We start from the raw sequence: 17961 nt of genomic DNA, 5'->3' as shown, positions 1-17961 counted from the left end.
CTAGACTTTTAAAGCTCATACACCCTTACATTAGATAGCCCATTTGTGTGTCTAAACCCTTTCAGAACTTATAGCAATAAGTCCAAAATGTTCAAAGTATTTTCCATTTCTCACAATTTGAACTATGAAAAAGGGATGTCGTAACAATACTCGAATTTGAGAACACAATCATCACAATTGCTAACTCTAATGATGTTAATCAATCCCTTAAAATCTACTAGTGAAAACGTTTCCTCACACTAATTTTCATGAAGTTGAGAGAAACCTCTTAGCATTAAGATTTTATGGTGTATGTGCTCCTATTCATATGAACTTGTCATTTCCAACCATTATCATAAGATAAGGTTTATGACAAATTCAAAATTGTCACACCCCAAAACCATTGAACGACGGAAACGTTATGGGGCGGAGGACATCGTGTACAATATCACAACAATGAAAAGTAGTAAACAAGGAACAACATCATCCATTGCATTAATAATATAATTTTAATACAAGTGTGTTCTGTCAAATTATAATAGACACTAAAGTATAAACAAAATGAAAGATGAGTCTTGAACGAGCTCCATCTTCTCGAAACCTTACATTGGTACCTGTCTATGGTTGACCTGAGGATACAAGTTATTTTGAAAGAGAGTATTAGATTTAAAGCTGGTGAGATCATAAGTATTTTAGTGTCTTAATTTATATGTAAGAAATTTTTTGTATATGAACTGTAAGTATTGAAAATGTATATGACCTGTAAGTATGAAAATGTTTTGAATGATCCTAGGAAACCCTATGTTTCCTACTAATCGTATCCTTCTACCAAGGCATCTAGTGTCTGTGTGTGTCTCTTGTAAGAGTGTGTATTTTCCCAAATCCGACTATCATTAACCAAAAATATAGTTTCTACATTACCGTGCATCGTGTGAATGTTCACGAAGTGAATATAATGGGAAAATGAAATAGTAATATGGTGTAGTGTCGAACTACAACCGTACTAATTACCTTAAGTCTAGGGTAATCTCGTAAGTACTGCAGTATTTGTAATAAGTGACTGCCTCTGTACTCCTATTGCCTTATTTGAGGGATAAGGCTTAATGTGATGGCTAGATCCCAGGCTAAACGCTCCCCTGTCAAAGGGATTTTGAGACCTTTACATGCCCATGCATGTATGCATGCCATGAACATCCACATTACTATGATCATGTATACCCGATATAACTATCACAATGCGTTGCCATTCATCGGTATAGTTAGATCCTGAACTTGTTCTATGCTATAGCACCTAGTGATGTCTGTCCTATCAAAGTATATGTAACTGCACTCATGTAAACGTATATATGTAAACGTACTCATGTAAGTATAATCATGTAAAAGCATATCTATGTAATAGTATAGTAATGTACTGTAATGTTCTGCGTGTGCTAGCTGTAACGTGTGTTCTCTCTCCATCTAGCATGTATAGTAATGTACTTTGTGTACTAACTGTAATGTATGTTCTCTCTATCTAGCAAGTATTGACTCATGAATGAACTAACTTATTGAATGATATCGCGTTCTAGTAATAGTCCTAGTATCTTCCTAAACTACCCCTATGGTAGCTTACTAGTAATATAACTGGTACGTATGAACATGGGCGTATACCCTTGCTACCCAAGGGTATTGAATGAACTGGAGGAACCTTTATGACTATATATGTACACATGATATATAACTAATATTTAAACGACCTTCGGATGGGTACCCGATATCCCACCAGACCACATCTCAAGCGCGAAAAGGAAATAGGGTGGATAGCCTTCCTAAGTCTTTTAAACATTTCTTATATAACTATACATATATAGGCATGCAATTGATAATATAAAAGCATAAAGTAAGTTTTGTAAAACCTTTGAACATAATTATTATCTAAGAAAAGATTGACTTGATGTCAATCTAGAAAACGGTTTTAAGGCATGAGTTTGATAAAACAGTTTAATATAAAGAAACATTTGTTTGAAACACAATTGTAAATGAGTTTGAAATGAAACATACAGAGTAAAATGTACAGTGTAATAAGGAGTTTTAAACATATAAAGTGTTTATGAAAAACATTTGAAGTAAACTGTTTGGTAAAACGGCTAATGAGTAGCCAATCATTTGAATGCTGCTTACTAATCATATGTGATTGATATAGTAACTAGCATGATTCTACTTGTATCCCCCCCATAAAACATTTAAAAACAATTAAAACGTTGATTAAGGGGTATGAACTCACCTGTTGTGGGTGATACGTATGAACTGAAGAGGTAGGACTGCTAGGTGTCAAGTGAAGACTTTAGACACATACAATGGTCCTAATTACATATGAAGACATATGTATATAAACAATTAGTGATTATAACACTAATTAAACATGTATAAATATCCTAATGCGAGGAAAACACTTTGGTCAAGTGCTAGGAGGCTAAAGGGTTGCAACAAAGGAGTGCAATACCTCTTATGGGAGTTGATGGTCAAAAGACCATATGTGTTGAAGTTTACGGCCCAGGGGAGTAAACTCCTAGCCGTAAACTCTCAATAGAGTCACTAAATGAAGCCTAACTTGATTACAACTCAAGTGGTGAAGTGCTTCAAGGCTTAAACAAGTGTTTGGGTGGGTTTATGGCCTTAAAATGGCCGTACTTGATGTTCACGGCCCTGGGACCATATCCCTTGGAGATTACGGCCGTAATCTCCCTTGGGGGGATGTTTATGGTGTTTTGAGGTTCCTAGCTCATTGGTGATTTGTTCTAGGATAAGTTCTAGCCATGTGGAAGCATTAGGGGCACAATATCACCCCTTTATAGAGGTTTTGGCCTAAGGACCAATCCTTATGAGCTTACGGCCGTAAAATCTATGGGAACATGGTTTCTTGGGTGATTTAGGTCCTTAACATTTCAAGGATATTATCCAAGCTGGGTTCTAGGCATATGGAAGGAGTTAGGGTGTCATTTGCCCCATTTATAGGGGTTTACGGCCCAAGAACTTGTCTTGGCCATAAACTCCTTTTTCCTTGTGTTTCCTTATGATTTCTAGGCTATAAACACATTAGGGTACAAGTCCATACTAGTTTCATTGCTTAAGGAATGGACTAGGCACCATTTGGCCCTTTAAAAGGAGTTTACTCCCCAAGATGTTCTTGGGCGGTAAACTCTTAAATCTTGTTGTTTTGTTATGATTTTGTGGTCTAAACATGTAATGGTAGCTTCTAGGTTCATTTCCAAGGCTTTGAGGGAAATTGGGCACACTTTGGCCCTTAAAAAGGAGTTTATTCTCCAAGTGTTCTTGGGCGGTAAACTCCTGAATCTTGGGGTTTTGATCCGATTTTGATGTTATAAACTACAATCTAAGCTATATAATATAACTAGATAGAAGTACTCATGATTTGGGATAAAAACCCGAAGATCCGTCACAGAGAATTCGACTTTTCTCTAGTTGGAAATGCAACTAATGAATGAATATGGTTCAGATTTCTATATATAGTCCTGAGATTTTTGGCAGAAAATATTTTATTCCCGAAATGAACTCTAATATAATAGAGTATTGGAATAACAGTGTTGCACAAAACCCTAGTGCATCCACTCTCCTGATATCTCCTTAAGTGCTAAACCTGAAATACTCAAACTTATACCCAAAGTCTGAAATTTCACTGTAATTGTTCTAACTTCTATTGGCTTCATATGGTTCGTTCAGAATGGAAAGTTCGGGTTGTCACAAAACTCATATGGACCGAACTTGCTTAATCTTAATTTCTTGCCATCTGATAGCACAAGGGCATACCAGTGCTTCCAAGTTATTGAGCATCTTAATGTAGTTTCACTTATCAAGGCGCTTTGTCTTATGCAATCAAATGAGAACTCATAGAACTCACATGCATAGTCAACTTAACTAGGATGGGCACATAAACAAAATATGTCAAGATTATAAGTTATCAACCTAAGGTCGTGTGCTAGAGATTACTAATAGGTTTATTCCTGATTGCCTCCTGAAACATTTCAAGATCAACAAGACTCCCACTGACTTCTTGACATATAAGACTCTCTATCAAAGACATTCCTTGACAAACAAATATTCAAGAGTTAGTGCAAATTCTTATCAAGATAACACATCATATAATTGGTCTTAGTTGGTCTTTGTTTTAGCTAAAACATCACAAATACCAATTTGAAATGTGCAAGAGTGAGAAAACATTTCTACTCCACATTTCGGTGTTATAAACCTACTTAGAACATGTTACTCAAGGTACAATTTTGAGTAACTAGAGTATAACTCTAAAACTCGATTTTGGAACGAAGTATGACTCATCTTCTTGATTTAACCATTTCAACAATTCCTGATTCCTCTTATTAGTCATATAAATGCACTAAAGTGTCCTTAGAGGATCAATTGTGACATGGTTCCTAAATCATTAAGATGATCATAAAACATGATACTAAAGTAATTTTCTTTCCTTTCAGATTGGAGAAACTTTTATCTTTGTGCCCAATTGGTTTTTCGTATTCGTTCTGCTATACTTTGAAACTTTTCAAGGTATTAGAATGATACTTAGTCTTATATGCATAACCATATTTACTGAACCATTAGTAAATCATGAGGAATAGACTTCATCGTCCTTTGTGGTGGATCTAACCTATCCACATCAATGTACACTAGATCCTTCAGTCTTTCACTTAACTCACATATACATCTGAACAAGGAACCAGTCGTAATTTCCCAATGATCAAGATTCTCATACATCACACAATTCAAATCGCATGATTCCAAGTTTTTGTCCAATTGAAACTTGGGTGCTGAGAATCTTTTCTCATTTGGTAAATTATGACACTATCACAAATGACATAACTAAGATTAAAATCCATTTTTCAGCATTGCTAACAATAGAAATATAAACACCAATTTTCATAAATGCCATTTCAAGGAAATGTAAAATAAGATAAAATCAAAAATTTTATTTTATTGATAAAATGCGGAAAACTAGTCTTTACAATGCAAATACAAATGAAAACTACGTTTCTAAATATTCCTAAGCAATCTATCATAACTCCTAAGCAGAAACTCAAAAATCTGATCATCGAACCATGCGATTGAAATCCATCTTTCACGATCAAACTCATCTTACTCTTCTTTTAAGCGTCCTTCCTTTTCTTTGATCCTACAAAACATGAAAATGTGATTAACACATCATGTAATAAGAATCTATAAATAGGAACTTAATAGAGTTAGATAATAGATGTACCTGAAGTAGAGTCATACAATTTGACTTTACCATCTCTTAGATCTCTCAGGTAGTCTGGGCAGCTTTGCTTCCAATGCCCCTTTAATCGATAATATAGACAGATGGACTCTTCAGGAGTGACACGTGAAACTATCTTAGAATTGGCCTTTCTCTTACTGTCACCCTTTTCGACCTTGACCAGTTTCCTTCCTTTAGGAGTCAAAATCTTTTATAGACTATCACCATTCCCATCACCAACATCCATGGAACTTTTGGAGCTGATCTTCCAAACGAATTTGTTTGACTGGTGCTCCAAAGCATTGCTGCTTCAACAACACTTAGCAAATATGTTAGATCTATGAGGGTCACATCGTGATCTGTCATATAGTAATTCTTAACGAATTGACTATACGACTTGGGAAGTGACTGAAGAACCAAGTCAACAGCTAGTTCCTTTGGGAAAATGACACCCAACATTCCCAATCTGTCAATGTGCGACTTCATGTTTAGAACATGTGCACACACAGAGTCTCCATCTAAGTGTTTTCATGTCAATAGGGCTTGAGTAACCTTGAACTTTTGAAGTTGAAAAAATTGTGAGTCGGGCAGAATCACGAGAGGATGTGGAGGAAGAGAAGTATGATTTCCAGTTCCACCAATGCACAAAGAAGGGAATTATATTTCACCTTGATCGACACATGGAAGATCATCTTCAAATGGAAATCTTTTTCCAAAAAGATAAGGAAGACCGTAGTTGTCTGAACTAGACATTTACAATAGGGATAAAATTCAAGTTAGTTGATTTAATCCTTAATATATCACCCAAATGAAATATTAAGCCTAGGACCTAACATAATAATTTACAATTCAGAAGAGGGATGTCGTAAATTATTTGAAGGTATGTAAATGATGATTTACCAATTCCACCATGAAAACGAAATTTTAACGAATTAGGTTTTAAATGAAATTCCTAGATCTTTTTGAGATTCATTGAACTTTTCAATGGCATGTATAATCTCGATTATTCCCTTCAAGTTTGTGACTGGGATACCAAGGATCACAAATCAGGTTTGAATAACCATGCAAATTAGCTTGGTACTCTCCATGACATTTATCATCTAATCAATGTGTCGGTTAACCAAACACGCTCCATTGATCAACGATAATTTACGAGAAAACCATTGCCAACGATATCGGTCTCACATTAGTGTTCCCGGTTAAGCACACATGCTCCACTAACAACCAATAAGGTGCAATTTGCAATTTCATGGGTTATCATCAGTTTCACATTTTCCTAAAGTAACTAAGATTAGGAATTTTATAAAAGTGTTTAGTTATTGTATAATTCATTAGACTTTTAATGAGAATTAAGTGTCATATGCTACCCGTTCGGCTAACGACCCTCCACTAGTCAAGGGTGCGGTGGGTAACAATGGATACCCAATGGTGGTCATTTTACATGCTGCTTCATTAAACACCCCTTATAGACCAGCTTCATGAATGAGTCCTACTAACAGTAAGACTGACTTTTCTTATACGCATATAATATATTAGACTTTTAATTTTATATAGTATAAGAGTGTATTTTAAACTTTTAAAATACTAAGGTTTAATCTTTTAACAAATTAAACTTTTAATTTAATTAAATTTATACCATGTAATGGATTTATTAATTCTCTATTTCAATTAAACACTTAATTAATTTAATAAAATCCATGAGGGTGTATTTTTTTTAAACAATTCAAAAATACTAGGGTTTAACCATTTAAAATTTTGAAATAAAAACTTTTTAATTTCAAACTTAAACTATAAAACTAAAGGGGTGTATTTTAAAACTTTTCAAAAAACACTAGTTTAAATTTCAAATCAAAGTAATCTTATATTATCTAAATTTAACTAAATCCTTCAATTTTGACAAGGATATCACATTACCATTTAAAAAATTCGATTTCCGGCAGTAAAAACAAAATATGGCAATTATTCTAATCAAAACGAAATATGAAAATCGAAAATTTAGGGGATAGACAGGTCAACTCGTCGACTTGGGCACTGAACTCGTCGAGATCTGATGTCAGACAGCCAAAATCGATTTTCAATCACTTTGGACAGTTCACCCTTGCACCAATTCAATTGAAAAACATCCTAGTCTCTGATACCACTGTTGGGTTATGAACATATCTACATTCTTATGTGATCATGCAACCCTAATTGCTTTGGATCTCAGTTTTTCACTAATTAAACATGAAAATTGAACACCAAAGCAATAACCATAGAAACTAGCATACAACATTCAAAATTCATATGAAATTAGTGTTAGAATATCACCTCACTTGTTATACTGTAATATCAAGAACACCTTTGAAGATCCTTGACTCTTGAAAGCTTAATGCCCCAAGTGTTGCACCTCTAATGGAGTCACAAACACCCAATGCAAAGGATGAGTTAGAGGGAGGCGGAAAATCGGCTAGGCTAGGGTTTCTTAAGCATTGGCTGAAATTCTTATGCCTAGAGGAAACCCTAATTCCTACATAAGGCTTAAGTAACCCATGGACTCTTCCTTATGAGGCCTTGGATGAAATCTTATGAGGTTACCTATAAATTTCTTCCGTTCCACTTACCAGGAGTCCTAAGCTCAGTTTCACAACTATCAATGATTTGCAAAATAACCCCTCAATTATTAATCAGTTCCTTTAATCCAAAAATTAATATCAAATTAATTTTTGATTAAATACTAATTAATTATATGATTTCCAAATAATATATTAATCTTATAATATATTAATAAAATCATTTTGAGTACCAATTTATTATTTCACATAATAAATTTTACTCTCTCTTCATTAGTCATCCTGTCTAGTTGTATGAGTGAAGGCAACCCAAAAGGACCATGCTACTATCAAATCAAGTACATACTAATTATAGTTATGGGCTTAGACAACTAATCCAACACATTCTACCATAAGGGATCTGAAACAACCTCCTTGTAGGACTCAAGTTTAGATAGTGGATGTATAGTTTAAATAAAGGAGACAAACAATAGTAAATAAGAAGAATATACAAATTTCAAGAACTTGGTGCTCTTATTAGTATGAGTATACTTTCGAGGTGGTGTAGGATCTTAAGTCAGAATAGGTGTTGAGTCTTAGGCATAGATATAGCTAAAGTGCAATTTAGAGTTGTAGGAATCTTATAAACCGATGCATAAGAAGAAGTGTCATCACCATCAATACCACAATGATCAATATCTTGAAGATCTAAGTATGTATTGTCCTGAAACTGATAAGGAATATAATGCAATATGATCTAGAACATTCATATGTTGAGAGGCATATAAAGTTTGACTTACATGATCAAAGCATTGATATCCTTTCTGACCAATACCATATACTAAAAATACACATAAGTGTAATGCCCCAAATTTGAACCCAAAATTTTCGATTAAAACTTTAAATATTTATTTAATTCAAAACTGTAAGAATCTTAAAACATTTATCAAAGTATCATTAAAAGTTATCAAGTACACAAGTCCCCCATTGATGCGATGCAATCGGACCGTGCCCCTCCTTTAATATAAGAAAACCTGAAACATGTAAACTGCAAATTGTAAGCAGAAAGCTTAGTGAGTTCCCCAAAATACCAGGTACAACACAACACAAATAACCAGTTATCGGTTATTAGTAACCCTAAGGACTATCAGTAGTCCATGTCAGCTAATAGCATGCCCGATGGGTTATTGGCAACCCTGGAGACTATCAGCAGTCCTAGTGGGCTAACAGCACGCCCGATGGGTTATCAGCAACCCTAGAGGCTCTTACTAGTCTTAGTCACATATAAACTACATAACAAAATAATAACAACTAGACCCAACTGGTCATCACAAATACAACTATTCTACCACCTAGGCTCATACAAACATGTAAGATTCATAAAGACAGCTAGCATCCGACATACATAATTTAGTGAGCCGGCATTAGGGCCTTCGAATCACGAGCACTAGGATAAGATTCACCTAAATCAAAGAACCCTGAAACACTACGACACGACCCCTTTTTTGCACTGCTTGCATCCAAAAATCAACTAATATCAAAACTAGATAAAATCTTATTTAACAAACCAAAACTCTCAAGTTTCACCCAAGGTCAAACTTGGACAAAAGTCAACAGTCAACAGAAGTCAAAGTCAACAAGTCAACTTCAGGCTGAGTACGCCCAGCGTACTCAGCTCGTACGCATGATGTACTCACCATCTTGACTTGGGAGCCCATACGAGTATGTGCAACATACTCAAAGGTAGGCGCAACATAGTTGGCCAAATGCCAATTTTCCATTAAGTGCTTATTCTCTTAAGCACTTTCATCCAAGACTTAGGTCTAGTCCCTCAACATCATTCTAAGTCATAAAGTTTCCACCTTTATGACTTTCCATGACTAGAAAAGCTCCAAAAGCCAAAACCTTAACTTATTAATCCGTTAAGACATCGCGACACTTTCTTGGAAGGAATAGAAGGATTAAAATTACATTTTTATGGATCCTAATAGCTCTAACTTTATCCATTAGAATGGTTCAAACCACCAAGATCTTTACTTTAAGTATCAAAGGGACCAAAAAATGCATCTTTTTCAACTTAATCGATTAAGCTAAAGTCTCCAACCTTCAGATCTGAATCACAATGATGTTTAGATGGATAAAGTTTCCAACTTTATCCATAACAAGGCCATAAACTTTCAAGATATAAACTTTATGCACTAAAATGACCAGAAGCTCATAACATCCAAAACTAGATAGATCTAATAAATGCATCATCAAGATTTAAACTTTATACCCTTAGAATAGAGATCAAGGTGAACAATGTCCAAATCTACAAGCTCCAATGCAAACAACACTTCTCCAAGAAATTCCTTCTTTTCCAAGGTGCACCATGCATACTCCAAAGCACCCAAAACACCTTCTTTTAGCTCAAAAGGCTCAAACTTGGGTTAGGGTTTCATGGGTGGGTGTTGGAGAGGTGGAGGCTGAGAATGGAATGGTTTTGGGGGAGTTAAGGAGCTTAAATAGGGCTCAAACCACGAAAATAGGGTTTAGGCATTGATCACATACGCCCTGCGTACTCCTGGTACGCCTAACGTACTCAGGATGCCCCAATATGCCCATCATACTCCACCCTGTACGCCTAACATACTCAACTTAACCCAAAACCATCCAAACTTCAAACGGTCATAACTTCTTTATTTCAACTACAATTTCGATAATCTTTATATCCACAAAAAGGTATCAGGGAGCTCTACAATCTTATCTAATTGCTTTTGACTTGAAACACATAAAACTAAAATCCATAATTGATAAAAGAAGTCTAAAACACTACTTTCCCATTTACCCTTTGATTCAAAAGCACAAAACGAACTATTGGATCACATATCTACATCACCCACATCCAAATAGGCCTAAACCTCTCTTCCCCAAAACCCGAAGCCTTATAATACTTGATCTTCGGGTTACGGCCCCAAATTATGAAACGAACCGAAACCGGGTGTTACATTAAGGCCGAATATAGAGGAAACTTATTCTACTCAACGTGAGATCATATGATAAAGTAGTTACACCCAAAAACACTCAAAGAGTAATAATAAGGTAATTGTCGATATAGTTTTCATATGGAGACATCCAATAGTTATGAGCAGTGGGGATTCAATTAAGCACATGTAGCGATAAGTAAAGCTTCTCCCCAAAACACTAGGAACCTCATAAGACAATAACAAGGACTGTGAAGTTTCTAAAAGATGTCGATATTTATTTTCTGCAACACCATTCTACTGAGGGGTATCAATACATAATGATTGGTGTATAGTGCCAACAGATGTCAAATATTGAATAAAATTATTGGAGATATATTGTCATTATGCAAAAAAATCATTTTAATTATATTAGTAGAATATTGTGTTTTTACAAAGGATCTAAATTTTTTATTTGTGGTAAAGAAATCTTACATGAGATAAACTCAAGTATAGCATGTATAATCATCGATAAATGAGACATAGTAGGTCAAACCTCCATTAGAGGGTTGAATCCCACACAACTGTATGTACAAGATCAAAATGAGAAAAAAAATGAAGTGACACTTTTATTAATTGGTAAAACATAAATTTTATCCATTTATAGCCATAATAATAAAAAATATCACTATTGATCAAAGGACATAAAATACTGGTAGATGCTAAAACTCTAAATATGACATTGACACATGTCCTAACCGAGTATACTAAAGATAAAAATTAAAATACAAATGACTCAAATTAAAGGAGGATAAATCAACACTCGAGGAAGCAACATAAAAAAATTGGAGTTGATCCAAAACATAGAGGTATCCTCGCCTTTGACCGATCTTAATCACCCTCTAAGACCATGGATCCTGTAGAAAACAATGTGAATCAAAAAATAAAACCCAATGATCAAATTAACATAGTTGACTTACCAAAGAAAAATTCAAAGAAAGTTTAGGAATATAGTATACGTTAGTGACAAAAATATGATGGGTAACAAGATAGCCAATATCATTAACTAGCATTGATGTAGCAATAGTAGACATAATAGAAACTAGTGAACCATAAGACAATGAAGCAAAAAATAAAAAATAAGGTGACATATGGTATAATTAGCTAGAGTCTAATATCTATAAGGATGAAGGAATATATGAAGTACTGGAGGAAGACAGACCTACGTGAGACAAAAATGCTAACATGGCAACATGAGTAGAGGCAAGGAGTTATCTGAACTACTTAAAAACCCGAGGATCCAAAGTAGAGGGTAGTGTGAGTGAAGTATGGGAATCAGACAGACTATATATAAGGAAAAACAACATAAGTAAATTGTAGAGTTCTAAATTGTTGATTCGTGGGGGATTGATGAAACTAGCCAGATAGATTGTTTTTCTATAGAGATTGGAACTAAGATTAATATTATACCATATAACTATCGCATTAAGTTTCTATTTACCAATAGACACTAAGATTCCCAATGATTTTTCTATTTATAAAAAAACATGTTCATTAAAAGGGAAATCTTGGTCATGATTGATTTTTATATTGAGGTTGTTGTGGAACAACAAAAAATAAAAGGAGTTATAACACCTAGTTTGAGCATTGGTTGGAAACTTGCCAATGGAGAGGTTTCATGCATGGAATCGGAGGGTTGGGAGCTCAACTCGTCGAGTACAGTTGTATTTCAGGGGCACAAATCGGGAGTGACTCGGTGAGTCAGAAGGCTGACTTGACGACTCAGGGCTGTTTAATGAAAAACCCTAATTTTAGGGTTGCCCTTATATAAGCCTCATTAAACGATTTTGTAGCCTCCCTTAACATCATAAGAGACTTTGTATGGCCGGAAACTCCCTGGTGTGTGAAGTGTGTGCATTTGAGAGCTTGACATTGGGAATTTGGGAAGGAATCCAAGCTTGGAGAAGAAGAATCAAGAGGAAAACACTGGATCTAGCATCTAGTTTGTCTTGGTAATCAAATTGAGGTATGAATCTATTACCTTAAGCATATATTCTAATTGGGAGTTCATGACCAAACTTTGGGGAAATGGAAGCAAGCCTAGATCTGGACCTATCACAAGGGTATGGTTCCAGATCTGAACCTCACTAGGTCCCAAATATCATAAATTTGCATGTTTTATAAGCTTATTCCCTCCCCATGAATGAAAAACTTGTTGTAGGATTAGTTTTGGTGTTTACGGTTATGAAAGGCCCTACATGCACGTAAAGTATGTAACTTTACGTGAAATATACAATAGGAGTTGATGGATCTAAAGTTTTGGACCTTAAGTCCCACTGGAAAGGACTGTAACCATGATGAACTTTGGGGGACTCGACAAGTCGAGATGGTTTTCCTTGTTTACGACCAAGGGTGTATGGCCAAGGGTTTACGGTCAAAGGTGTACGGTTGGTGGTTTACGGACGTAAACACCAAGGAACTCGATGAGTCCCTTGGGTGACTCGGCAAGTCGATGAGTTAAGCAGGGAATCGACGAGTGAATGATTGTACTCGGCGAGTCAAGGTCAATATGGACTCTTGACCTTGACTATAGACTTTTATTTTGACCAGGGTTGATCCTAGGGGTGTTCTTGGGATTATGCTGAGTTATTTATTCATCGAATATGGGCAATTGAGAAGGAGCAGCGTGTGGGATATACTTGACTTCAACTTATCAGTTCAACTTTCAAGAGGTGAGTCTTCTCACCTTACCAATGGGTCTAAGGCACCAAGGTAGGCCCATTTTATGATAGTTGGTATACTTGTTATATAGAGGTGTGTGATATGTATGTATGTGTGATATGCGGTAGAGATAGCCTTTGTGGCTAACGGTAGAGACAACCTTTATGGCTGATGATAAAGATAACTTTGTGGCTATTGGTAGAGATAACCTTGTGGCTAATGGTAGAGATAGTCTTTGTGGATAACGGTAGAGATAACTTGTATAGCAAATTGATATGTGCCAATGGTAGAGATAGCTTTTATAGCTAAATTGACATGTGATATGTGGTAAAGGTAGCTTTATAACTAATATGATATGTGGTTTGTGTGGGGTATGCTCTGGGGGGACTCACTAAGCTTTCAGGTTACCATTTGTAGATTTGTTTCAGGTACATCGGAGCGCAAGGGAAAAGGAAAGGCGTGATGATGCGGCGTACACTCTATCTCTCTTTTCCGATCTGGTTTGGGGGACACTCTAATGTTTTGAAAATAATAATGTTGTAATGTTGATGGTTTTGAAAATGATTATTGGAATCTTTATGTTTTATGAAAAATGGTTGAATAGTTAAAAATGAAAAAAAAATTCATTGTAAAATTTGGGTCGTTACAGGAGTAGTGGCTACTTTACCACTTTATCAACATGATACGGGACAAGTATATTTTGAAATAGATTCATGAACTATTGAATAAATAATATAAAATTATATATTTATGGTATTAACTGTTGCCAAATTTTTTTATTGAATACATAAATGAAATTGTATTTGGTAAAGCCTTGGACAACTACATATACCAAAATATTAGTAATCTTATTCGTTTTATAGACTAATGCATATTATACATATGCTTATCTTTCCATTCCTTCTCATAACTAATGCATAAATATTTATTGTTTGATGCATTTGTAAGACTAAAGTTAGTAGTGCCATTTTAGCAATTCTTATACTTCAGGCAGTATAAGTGTCAACCTGTTTTATAACATGTTTATACTTCTTTCCCACCCATAAAGGGAATAGTTTGTCATGCCATATTTCTTTCTTTTTTATTTAAATAATTAATTCATATAAAAACTAAGTTTTTCATTAATTGAAATAAAGAATAAATAACAAGAAGTTAAAAACATAAAAATATATAAATATAAATTAAATATTATTGTTATGTAGATTGAGGTAAATACTTAATTAAGTGCTTGTTTGCTACCGATACTTAAAAATCCATAGCAAAAACACATTGAAATTAATATGAAATGGGTGCATGAAAATATTATTCATTAAAGGTTATAAATGATGTAGAGGGGTTGAAATGTAATTAAAGGAAGCATGAAATTATTAAGAAATCTAGGGTGGGGCTGCTACACACTATGTTCAAAGAGAGGTAAGGAGTGAAAGAATGATCATATGAGAGAGACAAGGCCGAGACCTGAAAGAAGCGTATTGGGTTTTTGTTGTTGCGTTGTTGTAGTCGACTGGCCGGTAAGGAAGAAAAAATGAACATGAAGGGGGGAGGTGTGTGATTTACGATGAATTGAGATGGGAGGGATTTTTTTTCCGAGAATTGATGTAGTATCGAAGCTATAAATTGAACTCAAAGTATTGGTATGTTCTTTATTCCTTCTTCCTTATGTGTTCATGATTCAATTGCTACCAATTGGATTGGGGTTATAAGATTGAATTGCCTCCCGTTGGATTAATTGTCTTGTATTCTTTCACTTCAAATCTTATGATTTCTTGCGAGGTTCAATGGTGGCTAGAAATTAATCACCAACTTTAGATCAATCCTTGATTTTTCCTCCTCATGTTTACTTCTTATAATCGCTAGTGTTGTGAGGAAAGACATGAAATAAAATTGCTCTATATTGGTACGATTAATCTTGTTCTCTTTCTCATCAAATCTTATGATTTCATGTGCATAATTTCTGAATAAAGGGCATGTTTTGAACCATCCAAAAGGCTCTCAAAATAGTCACTAAAGGTGTAACATCCCAAAAACTATAAGTAAAAATTTCAATCTTAGGTCAACCAAAAGTCATTAAGTACTCATATCAAACCATCAAAAGTATATCATAGTGATATAATAGCAGAGTACAAAATCCCAAAATCACATAATGCAAAAAACATGGGCAGATGCGGTGCGATCAAGTCAGGCCCTTCGCTTTCGAGCTGGAAGTTCCTGAAACATACAATGAAACTATAAGCAAAAAGCTTAGTGAGTTTCCCCAAAATACCTCGTACCATACATATATAACAGTAAAAATATGTTGGCTCTATTTCACCCCATTCGATATCTTTCAATTGGTATTGGGTCTATTTCACCCCCTTCGGTATATTTCAATCAGTATTGGGTCTATTTCACCAATTTTGGTATCTTTCAACCCGTATCGAGTCTATTTCACCCCTACAGCTAACACATATAATCATAACAATAAGAGTCACAGAGATATCAAGTAGATACAAGAATAATAGGTAATTGTCACGAAGACAATCATTATCCTATAAAAATAATCTAGTAGGCCGACATTGGTGCCTTCGACCCATGGATACAATGAAGGAAACTTACCCGTAGTCTGAAAGATCGCTGAATAGGACACTGCTCTGAATATCAACTCTACCGCTCACCTATTCATTGGAACATAACCAAACTTGACTTATAATCAAAATATCCCAAATCCCCCTAGGTCAAAATTGGTCAAAGACAGGTCAATATCAAAAAGTCTAAAAAGTCAACTGAGTCAACTCAGCTAAGTACGCCCAGCGTACTCAGCTTGTACGCTTAACGTACTCAAGACTTGACTAGAAATGAGGTGTTGACCTCGTACACCCTGCGTACCATCGCGTACCCCTAATGTACGTTCAACCATCATTTCCTTCTACTAAGAGCATAATCCCTTAAGATCTTTTGTCCAAATTCCAGATCTAGTCCTCAAATGATGTCCTTAACCATATAGTTTCCAACTTTATGGTCTTGTATGGCTATTAAGTAATCAATACCAAAAAACATAACTTCTTAACTCTTTTGGACATACTAGCTCATGCAAGGAAGGAAACCAAGATCCAAGATTATATTTTTGTGGTTCCTAATGACCCCATAATGGATAAAGTTTCCAAATTTGTAGTGGATAAAGTTTCCAACTTTATCCATTAGAGTGGTCCAAACAACCAAGATCTAGTCTTTAAGTCTCAAAGGGACCAAAAGTGCATCTTTTTCAACTTAATGCAGTGAGTCAAAGTCTCCAACCTTCAGATCTAAATCAATATGATGTTTAGATGGATAAGTTTCCAACTTTATCCATAATAAGGTCATAAACTTTCAAGATCTAAACTTTATGCACTAAAGTGATAAAAAGCTCATAACACCTAAAACTAGCTAGATCTAACAAATACATCATCAAGATTAAAGCTTTATACCTCTAGAAAAAAGATCAAGGTGAACAATGTTTGGATCTACAAGCTCCAATGCAACCAAAATTTCTCCAATGAGCTCCTTATTCTTCAAGATGCACCAACAACACCCCAAAGCACTTAAAACACCTTCTTTGTGCTCACAAGGCTCAAACTAGGGTTACAGTTTCAAGGATGGTGTTGGAGAAGTGGAGTTTGAGAATGGATTGGGTTTGGGGAAGTTAAGGAGCTTCAATAGGACTCAACCCATGGGAATAGGGTTTGGGAACTAATCGTGTATGCCAATGTAGTTAGGGATACCCTTCTATACCCAACGTACATCCACTATATGCCCAACGTATGAGGTTTAACCCAAAACTTCCCTAACTTCAAATAGTCATAACTTCTTCGTTACAACTCCGATTTCGAAGATCTTTATATCCATGTAAATGTATTGAGGAGCTCTACAACTTTATCTAATTATTTTTAACTTAAAACACATCGAACTAAAATCCTTAATTCATAAAACAAGTATGAAACACCACTTTTCCCATTATCTCCTTAGGCTCCAAAGCACAAACCAACTCTTGGATCACATAATCTACATTACCCACATCCAAATGGGTCTAAACCTCTCCTTCCACAAGGCTCGAAGCCTTATGATAATTGATCTCCGATTCACAACCCCAAACTATGGAATGACTAGAAACAAGGTGTTACAACTCTCCCCCACTTAAATTAGATTTCGTCCTCGAAATCACTCTATAATACCTTCCAGAAATTTATACGAGCCTTCTAATTTCTCTCAAACCCTGGTTCGATGAATAGTTTATTCACACTCATAGCGACCTTCCAATGCTACCATTGAAGCCCAATCATAGCAGTACACATATGCACTGATGGAGAAGCATTATTGATTCGCTAACTTATTCAATACGGAAAAACCAACACTTCACTGATATAAGTTCAAATCCCCCAAAACTTTACCTAACCTCCTCACAGGCAGAACCATTCCAAACCACAAACAATAAATCCTCTCTCTGCAATCTGAACTAAAAGACATCCTTCCGATCCTAAATTATCCAACTGATACCCTCTACAGGTAGAATCGTTGA

The sequence above is a fragment of the Lactuca saligna genome, chromosome 6 (assembly GCF_052625555.1).
Source record: "Lactuca saligna cultivar CGN05327 chromosome 6, ASM5262555v1, whole genome shotgun sequence".
NCBI lineage: Eukaryota > Viridiplantae > Streptophyta > Magnoliopsida > Asterales > Asteraceae > Lactuca > Lactuca saligna.
Note: the sequence above shows the minus strand (reverse complement) of the source record.